Consider the following 8891-nt stretch of genomic DNA (forward strand, 5'->3'; position numbering starts at 1 on the left):
TCCTCACACCTCTGCTGTTATTCCCCCTACTCATTCCTCACACCTCCTCTGTTATTCCTCCTTCTCATTCCTCACACCTCCGCTGTTATTCCTTCTACTCATTCCTCACACCTCAGCTGTTATTCCTCCTACTCATTCCTCACACCTCAGCTGTTACTCCTCCTCCTCCCTCACCCCTCTTCTCCCTCCTCCTGTGCACTGACGGTACTTGTTGAACTGACGAGTCTCCAGAGTTGGAAAGGATTAGTAAACACTCCACTGTGAAGGGCCTCATTCACCTCCATAGTAGGGCCCCGGCCTCGCTTTCAGAAAGCGGGTGTGCATTTGTTTTAAACGCACCAAGTAACCCAAAGCATGCCCGCGAACATTCTGGAACCAGAGGGACTTCAAATCATCAAAGCCTGCCTGTTACACCGCTCTCCATTGGACCCTGGCTCTGCTCGGTTTCCAAGGGGGTCAACATTTCCCTTCTTCTGAATATAATCAATGAAAGGCTCCCCTCCCCTGCATGGTAATTCCTCAAACGATTTCGAAAGTGTGTTCCAGACATTGTAAGACAACACTAACGATGCAAACATGCAGTGCTTAATTTGAGGCTGTGGTTTCCCCACGCACTTTTGGTTTCCGGTGCTCGGCATTTGCCCATAAGTGTCATCACCTAAGCCACACTCATGACACTGCCACTTGGTGGCGCTGCTCATCTAATTTCGACATGAGAATAGCAACGGTTGTGTATGAATAGAATATACATAAACAAGCATTTACAATGCAATGGTCTCGGCATTGTTAAAGTTAGAGCTATTGGCATTGCTCATGACATTATTTTTATTTATGTTTTTAAAACATAAATAAATGGCATTGTCATTTACAATGCCAATAGCTTAATCTCTCGCAAATGCGAGACCTACTGCATTTGCACCCACACACAGAGCCACACACACAAAGCCACCCACACACACATACAGAGCGACCCACACAGAGCGACCCACACAGAGCCACCCACACAGACACACAGCCACCCTCACACAGACCCACCTGCACACACACACACACACACACACACACACACACACACACACACACAGAGTCACTTCCTTGAGGGACATAAAAATTGGTGTATTAGTTCTGGAAAGTCGTGTAGTGTAAGGGCCCCGCTCCAACCAAACTGGCTTCTGTACCACCAGCCGGGAAACGCTATGGGCCATTCTCCTCTCTTGTTTGATGCCCTACGCCCCTTGGAACACCCACTGGGAGCAGGCTAGACAGAGAGGGCTAATGTCCCACAAGTACCTCACACAAAGAACGCCGGCCCTACAGTCACCTCATCCACGGAGCGCCACTGCCCACGAACACTTCACTCACATTGAGCCCCGCACCACAACCAACACTAACATACAGAAAGCGTGGGGACCGGGGTGCTTTCTCCAAAGAGAACCCCGTCCACGCACCTCTTGCCTAGACGAGCAAGCCCCACAACCAACCCCGACCATCAGAAGGCCACATTTACAGGGGCTCTTTCTTGAAAGAGAACCCCGCCCACACACCTCACGCAATGATGGCCATGGCTGAACCTTCACCTCAGAGGACCACAAGCACCTCTTGCCTAGAGGACAAGCCCCCACAACCAGCCCCTCCACCCTCAGAAGGCCCCGTTTACAAGGATACTTTCTTCAAAGAGAACCCCGCCCAAGCACCTCGTACTCTCACTCACTTTCCCAATGGATGACCCCGTGTCAGGAGGCACGGTAAAGATTGAGGAAGGGCGCCAAATAGGTGGCCATGGAGGAGGTATAATAGGGTCGGATTGCAGGGTAAAGGAGGGATGAGAAGGGTTGGGGGGAGGGGGCCGTCAGGACAATGAATGTGGAGAGATAAGGATATGGGCGCGGGCAAGGGATGGTCAGCTTGGTACCATTCGGAGAATTATTTATTTATGCGTTTTTAGGCAAAGTTAAAGTCGGAAGGATTGTTTTCCAGGAAGCGTGTGTTGGCGGCATTTATGACAATGGCACGAGTAATGTGCCCACGGGGGCGGTGGGAAACAGCTCGGTAGGAGACGGAGCGCAATAGTGGTTAGAGAGAGGGGTTGAAGGGTGGCGCGCAGCAGGCGGCCGCAATGCTTTGTTGCGCTAACAGGATCGCGTCCCGCACATATGGGAGGACTGGGGCCCAGGGGTGCAGGGCTGTCTGGTCGTTGTCATAAGAAGTGACTGGGGCAGGCGGTTGTCAGCAGGTGTGCTACAGGCTGAGGCTGCGGGCATCTATGGAGTCATACGGGGTGAATGACGGATGACTGTGGAAATGGGGGCGTCTGGTGTCGAAACGGAGGATGGGGCCAGGCAGAGCTAGAATACGGGGCTTAAGGACGTGCATGGGTTCGAGGAGGGTTAGGGTAGGGGAGGAGCGCTTTCTTCATGAAAGACTTTAAGGATGGCGAAAGAGCGCATGAGGGGGCAGCGCAGTGGAGCAGCGCAGCTAAGAGCGCCTCAGTCAGAAGACGGGTCCACCTCTTTCGGTGCAAAGGCACCACGGATGTCGAGTCAGGGGTGCACAGTGATCAAGGGTGCTTCTACACATCATGCAAAGGGCAGCTCTCCTCCGTACAGCACATGGACTCCAATTACATCCGGGTTTCCCCCCTCCCGCTATCCTCATTTCTCCTCGGTTGAAGGGGCGGGGTGGGCTTCCGAGGAATGTGGAGGAGGCTGGAGGGTTGCAGTGCCAGGCACTGGTGAGAACTACACCCACGGCTGGGCCCCGGGTGACTTGGGGTGAAGGGCTGTCGGGGGGGTTTAGGCGCTATACAGGGAGCAAAGACTGCGCGTTAGGCAGAGGGGGCGGGGCGGGTGATATGAAGGACACACTGGGAGGCGGATGCAGTCCTGTGGGTAGGGGACTTTTTTGCGTTTGGATACAGCGCAGACTTTACCCGAAGGTGTCAAAGGCTTCACAATAGGAACAGAAATAATACATGGGGAGAACATTACAAGTGAACAATTACAAAAGCAAAAGTTAAGTTAGATGAGGCAAAAGTGACAATTATGAGACGCAGTTCTCGGACACCTTCCAATGAGGGTGATTCCACACATTTACAGCAGCTGACCGGAAAAGTAGGTCGACAATATTAAATAAAATTACAAAATACAAAATGGGGTGGGCGAAGGGGGTGCTGTTCTGCTCACGGCGAAAAATGGCCTGCCGTTCTTTATTCCAACATTGGTGCCCAGTTCTTTCCACCAGGTTCTATGAAAGCGCCATATTTGACATATAGCGTACATGTTAACGTCTTTCCAAGTAAGTTTTGTAGGAAGACTTTAAACCTGTCCTGGTTTTTCGGCCTTCAGCTACACGGATTCTGGGACTTGTAGTTACGCTAAACACACTGTATATGTGTCCTAGAAGCCCAAAAATGCTAATGTCGCTGGTTCAGAAGCCCGGACGGCAGCAAGTCACAGCTTTGTTATTACCTTTAGTACCTCTGACATTTTGTAACGTGAAAGTGTCGGGTACGACAGCACAAAAGAAATGCACGCGCAACAAATGCACCCGCAATATCCGTGAATGGCATTACCTCGTTCCTCTCGCTTATTTCCATTACGCAGTGAGACCCTTGTGCCTCGTAGACACACCCATATAAAATGTTTATGCCCCCTTCACATCCCCTGTTCTTTTGTGTCCGGTGGTTTTAATTAGAGCTGGTTCTTAATTTTATCGGCTCCTTTTCTCCTGCAACATTTTCTCCCGGCCTGGAACTGTAATTATTCTGCCTGCATGCATTCCTCTCCGGTGTGCTTTTTTGGGCCGGGCGGAGAATACGGAGCAGCGCTCTGATTCTGGTGCGGAAAAAAGTTCGGGAAACGGCTGGACTGTGAGGCCTGACCCAGAGGGACTTCTCTGGCTATGGAGCTTCCTGGGGGCATCGGGACTCTTCAGAGTGGTGCTCTGTTTGTCGCTCTGACAGGATGGTGCAGGTAATTGGTCGCACACACGCCCAGCAAATGCTGTTAAAAAGGAAAACCCCAGTCTGGATCCGGGTCCTGGAGGGAAGCACTTCCGGGTCGCCGCAGGCAGCGCGGCGGCCCCTTCAGGTCACTGCAGGCGGTGCGTCAGAGCGCTTCACAATAGGAACAGAAATGATCCATGAGAAGATTACGATAGGAGTGAACACGTTACAAAAGCAGACGTTACATGAGGCAAAAGTGACAATTGTGAGCATACAAAATACAAGAGGTAGCAAAAGGTACATTACAGGAGGAATAGTCTGGGACCTCGGCGAGAGGGAGGGTGTAACGTCCACCACTAGAAAAGGGGCGGGGCTTAAAAATAGAGAGAAAAACGACCCCGAATCGCGTCAAGGCGGGGCCTGAACTGATTGACGCCCCTCTCCTCCAATGGCTGACCAGCATTTACGAGGCCAGCCAATGGAAAAGAGGGGCGAGTTCAAGCCCCCATACTGCAAAAACATAAAATCTCACACTCCGCCCACTGCGTGGGACGCTAGTCCGAGACCTAAAAATATACTAATACCTGCCTCCTCAGCCATTCCTTTAGCGATCTGGAATAATCTGAACTGCCGCACTTTCAGGCGAGAGATATTTAGTAATTGTTTTGGCAATGACAAAAAGGGTGATGGGTGGTGCAAGCTGCAGTGGACTCCTGTGATGGTGGTAGTTTTTACAACTTAACGCCAGCGTAGGCAGGGAAGGTTTGTTTATGTACAGGAAGGTGTTCCTTCCTGCACATAAACAAAGCTTAAATGCCATTTTTTAACTTACATGTGTGCTGCTTCATGCAGCACACATGTAAGTTACAAATTGGCATTTTTAAAAAAAAGTTTGTTTATGTACAGAAAGGGACACCTTCTTGTACATAAAGAAACCTTGGCATTTTGCTTTTACCATGTATGCTGCACAAGGCAGCACACATGGAAAAAGCAAAAACGAGGAGAAATTAAGCATTTCTCCTCGTTTCGCCACCTTAAAAACAGGTCTTTCCTGTTCTTAAATTCGGCGCTGCCACCTATTATCGCCCCTATTATCGCCTCTCTTGATAATAGGTGGCAGCGTCGAAGTGAATAGGTGTTGCAGTGGAACGCCCACCGCAACACCCACTGCACGCCCCCTTTCACGATGAGTTTATCATGAAAGGGGCCCTATTACCAAGGCAGCGTTAAGTCAAATAAATTGACTTAACACTGCCTTGATAATAGGGCGATGCAAATATCGCCACGTTACCGGCAGAAAAGTGGCGATAAAGGGGCTTGATAATATGCCCCTTAGTTTACAAATTAAGCACTGCATATATGTAACGTGACACACAAAAGAAATGAACGCATATATTAAACCATAGGAGACTAGAAACACCACCGTGCACACTGCAAAGGACTCTGGGAATGTAAACATCCCCACACCCGGATCCTGTGTACCTGTCTCTGGTGTCTTGAAGAGGCCTCACCCTCATCTGTGGGTCCAGTGTTTTCTGATTGCATGGGTTGAAATCACTGAAACCTTACAATGAAATAAATCAAGTATTTCAAGTTCCTATTTACAAGTCGTTTCTACCCAGGGCTTTAAGTGGGCCGGGTCTCACCGGTGCTGCGTACCGGCAGCTTTTTAAAGGGGGCCCCGAAACGGGTCTCTATCGGGCTCTGTTTTGTGCCCTGGCACAGGTGGTCTGTTTTTTTCCCGACTGCAGTGACAGCAAGCACATGGATGTGCGTGTGCTCGCACTGCTCACTTCTCACTAGTGGAGAAGTTACGCCATGAAGTCATGCCAATTGAGCTTTGCAGGGGAAGGGAAATCCTTTAAAGAGAGATATTTTCTCTCTCTCTGGATTTCCCATCTCTTTTTGAGACTCAGGAGCAGCAACATTGTCGTGGGTTCACCAGGGCTTTAAGTGGAAGCTTTTTCAATAATGCAAACAAGCCTTAGTTGCTGCTTATTTATCTTATGCAACTAACCACCATTGACAAAGCCAATAGTCATGACTTGTAGGTATGATCTTACTTTTAGTATCATATATCTGGATGCAATGACAGAAACAGCAAAAAATAAGTCTGGCGGCACACTATGCTAAGGAACAGGGGACTCATTTATGGGGCCGTGCTTCACTTTTACGCCACCGGTGCGTCACTTTTTGTGATGCACCAGCAGCGTAAAAAATGTGCATTGTTGCACCATATTTACAAAGTGACGCATCTAGGTAGATGCGTCTCTTTGTAAACCCCTGCGCTACATTATACCTACGCCAGGTATAATGTATGCAGGCGGGGCGTTCTGACACAAGAAAGGGTTATAGAAGTGACGCAGTGAAATCTATAAGATTTCCCTGCACCACTTCTAGGACACAAATGCAACAATTTCTTACGCCTGCCTCACAGCAGGCGTAAGACTGACGCAGGCCCTTTCACATGGGGCTTGCCCCATGTGAAAGGACACATTGCTGGAGTTGCGTCACTTTTGTGACACACTCCAGCAATGCGTCCCTTTTGCGCCATACACATACGTCAGAAATACTGACGTATCTGTAACTCCTTGCGCCATGATGCGTCATACTGTAAATATGACGCATCATTGGTGTCGGGAGGAGGGCGCAGTGAAAAGTGACGCACCGCTGTTTTCACGCAGCAATGCGTCACTTTTCATGAATGAGGCCCCGGTTTTTAGCTTACGTGTTTTAAGCCACGGCCCTTGTGGAGACCCCCCCTTTTTCATCCCACTTAAAGCACTGTTTCTATCACTGAATGTGTGCCCTTTAAGGGCACAACGTATGACATCAGCGCTCTCGCGTGTCACCAGTGAGTGACGAGGGCTAAGGAGTGAGCGAGAGGGACAATTAGTGAGAGTGAGGGATGCATAAGGGCTGAGAAGCGAGGAGTGAAAGATAAAAAGCGAGGGATAAGAAATGGGGAAACAGGGGTGTGAATGAGTGACGGGGTTTGTTGCACATGTTAACTGACTAGACTTCTCCTCCGTGCTCCGCCTTTCACCCCGTCTCCCACCCCCTCCAATAACCGGAGTTCTCTACTTCTCTGTTTGTCCCATCCTGTCCACTCCCCACCAGGCTCCTCTCTCATCCAATTCTCTCTGTCCCTCCAGTCACCACGGGCTCTTTGCCACTCCTCTGCTGGTCTGTGTTCTTCCCTCCACCTCCATAGCCTCATTTTCTACTCTCCATTCCACCATTTTCTCTTCATATACTACCGGCCTGTCTCTCCTCAACCTGATAATCTATCCACCTACCACACAGCTTCTGCCTGCCATGTCCCCGTCCCCCAATACCAAGCCTTGGGCTCCCCTCTTCTCCACCGCCTCTCTGCTCATCTATCAACTCTCATGCACAAACGCTAGATCTCGGCCGAGCAATGACCCTACTACGATGAAATTCAGAGTACCTAAACCACTTTAAATCTGTGGATGAAATTCTGCGCACTTAAACCACTCCATACTTTGGATGAAATTCCGCCTCTGCCTCGAAGTTCTGCTAGTGCGTGCGTGCTCTGCCGCCGCCGGTGTACCTCTACCGCCCAGGAGGGTGCTCACCTGTGGAGGAAGTTTCGGTTCTGCGGCTGCGAGAGTGCTCAGGTGCAGAGCCCGGGTACCTCGACGCGCCCTCTACAAGTCACGCCAGTCTGTGGATCGCCGGGCTCCCCAGGCTCGGGTGACGTGGGAGGAACTGACGTCGAACTGATAGCGCTGAAGCAGCTTCACGTTTGGCAGCCAGGGTGGTTTATCCTGTTCGGCGGTGGCTGCACCTGTGCTGCGCAGCTTCAGTTCTGCGCTCTTCTCCGCCAGGGTGGTTTATCCTGCCCGGCAGTTACTCCCCCGTGCAACTGCGATCCCGAGCTCCCTCCACCAGCAGGAGCTGGTATCCACTGACTGGCCCCATGCCACGGGCCAGTTCCTGCTTTTCATATTTATTCAACAACAGGCACCACTTTGGATTCTGGGACGTGTAGTTTTGTCCTTGCATTTATATGTATGAGCATTACCAAAGTGCACACCAGTACCGTTGCCTCTGTAGCCAGGACAGGCTGAAGTGTTGGACATGCCTTTTAGTGGACACCTGGGATTTGTAGTGATGTCCAGGAAACCCGCTCAAGACAAAAGACTTTGTCACGAAGTTGTATTTTCTTATTGAACACAAATAATGCATTTGTGTTTGATTATTGGGAGGTGCGAAATTCACCACAGAGTATTGCGCAGTAGAACATCGTCAACACACATGGTCAGCGACTAGCTGCCGCCTCCCCCCCAAACCGGCACCCAACACCCAGAGAAACGTGGACACGAGACGTCTTTACTTTTTGGAAGGCGGGCGCTAGTCGCCCGGCCGTATTTATTAAAGTATGAAATTAAAAAAAGGTTTTAATTGCATGATCAACAATTTATACAAAAATCAGCAGGACATTAGATACAAAATTATTGTCAACAAGTTTGACAGCCTGACCTTAACAAAACTCTAATACATGTTGTTTCCTAACCGAGTCTAACATCCTCATCTTGATTTTTGTACATTTCTGGCCATATGGCAAGGTCACTACCGGTGTCAGGTCCTACAAGCTGCGCCTCCCCATGAGACGTGCGCATGCGCAGTGTTACCCCGGGAATTGCCCGGTCTACGCCCTGAACTCCATTTACCCACTAAAGGAGGGCCCTTACTCTGCGCCAGCCGGTGACGTCATGAGTATACGCGTGCGGGGTGGCTACCAGCCTAAGGAAAGCGTGAACTACTCCTACCCGCGCTCCTTTGCAGCATCAATTACCTTGCCCCTGGAGTTCTAGGAGTGGCCCGCAGGCCCCTCCCCCTGGGCGGGAACCTCCATAGGATGATGCCCGCCCCCTCAGACCTCAAATATGTGCTCACCGATAATGACCTTACCGCATGCCCC

General features: G+C 50.4%; 1 long non-coding RNA gene across 1 annotated transcript in view; it reads right to left on the reverse strand.

Annotated features, from left to right (window-relative positions):
• LOC144752999 (uncharacterized) overlaps positions 1-7906 on the reverse strand; it is a 50483-nt gene extending 42577 nt beyond the window's left edge. Inside the window, exon 1 of the long non-coding RNA XR_013594167.1 lies at positions 7543-7906. This is a non-coding gene — a long non-coding RNA (uncharacterized LOC144752999). The remainder of the gene's footprint in view (positions 1-7542) is intronic.
• Between the last annotated feature and the right edge of the window lie 985 nt (positions 7907-8891).

The sequence above is a fragment of the Lissotriton helveticus genome, chromosome 5_1, assembly GCF_964261635.1.
Source record: "Lissotriton helveticus chromosome 5_1, aLisHel1.1, whole genome shotgun sequence".
Taxonomy (NCBI): Eukaryota; Metazoa; Chordata; class Amphibia; order Caudata; family Salamandridae; genus Lissotriton; species Lissotriton helveticus.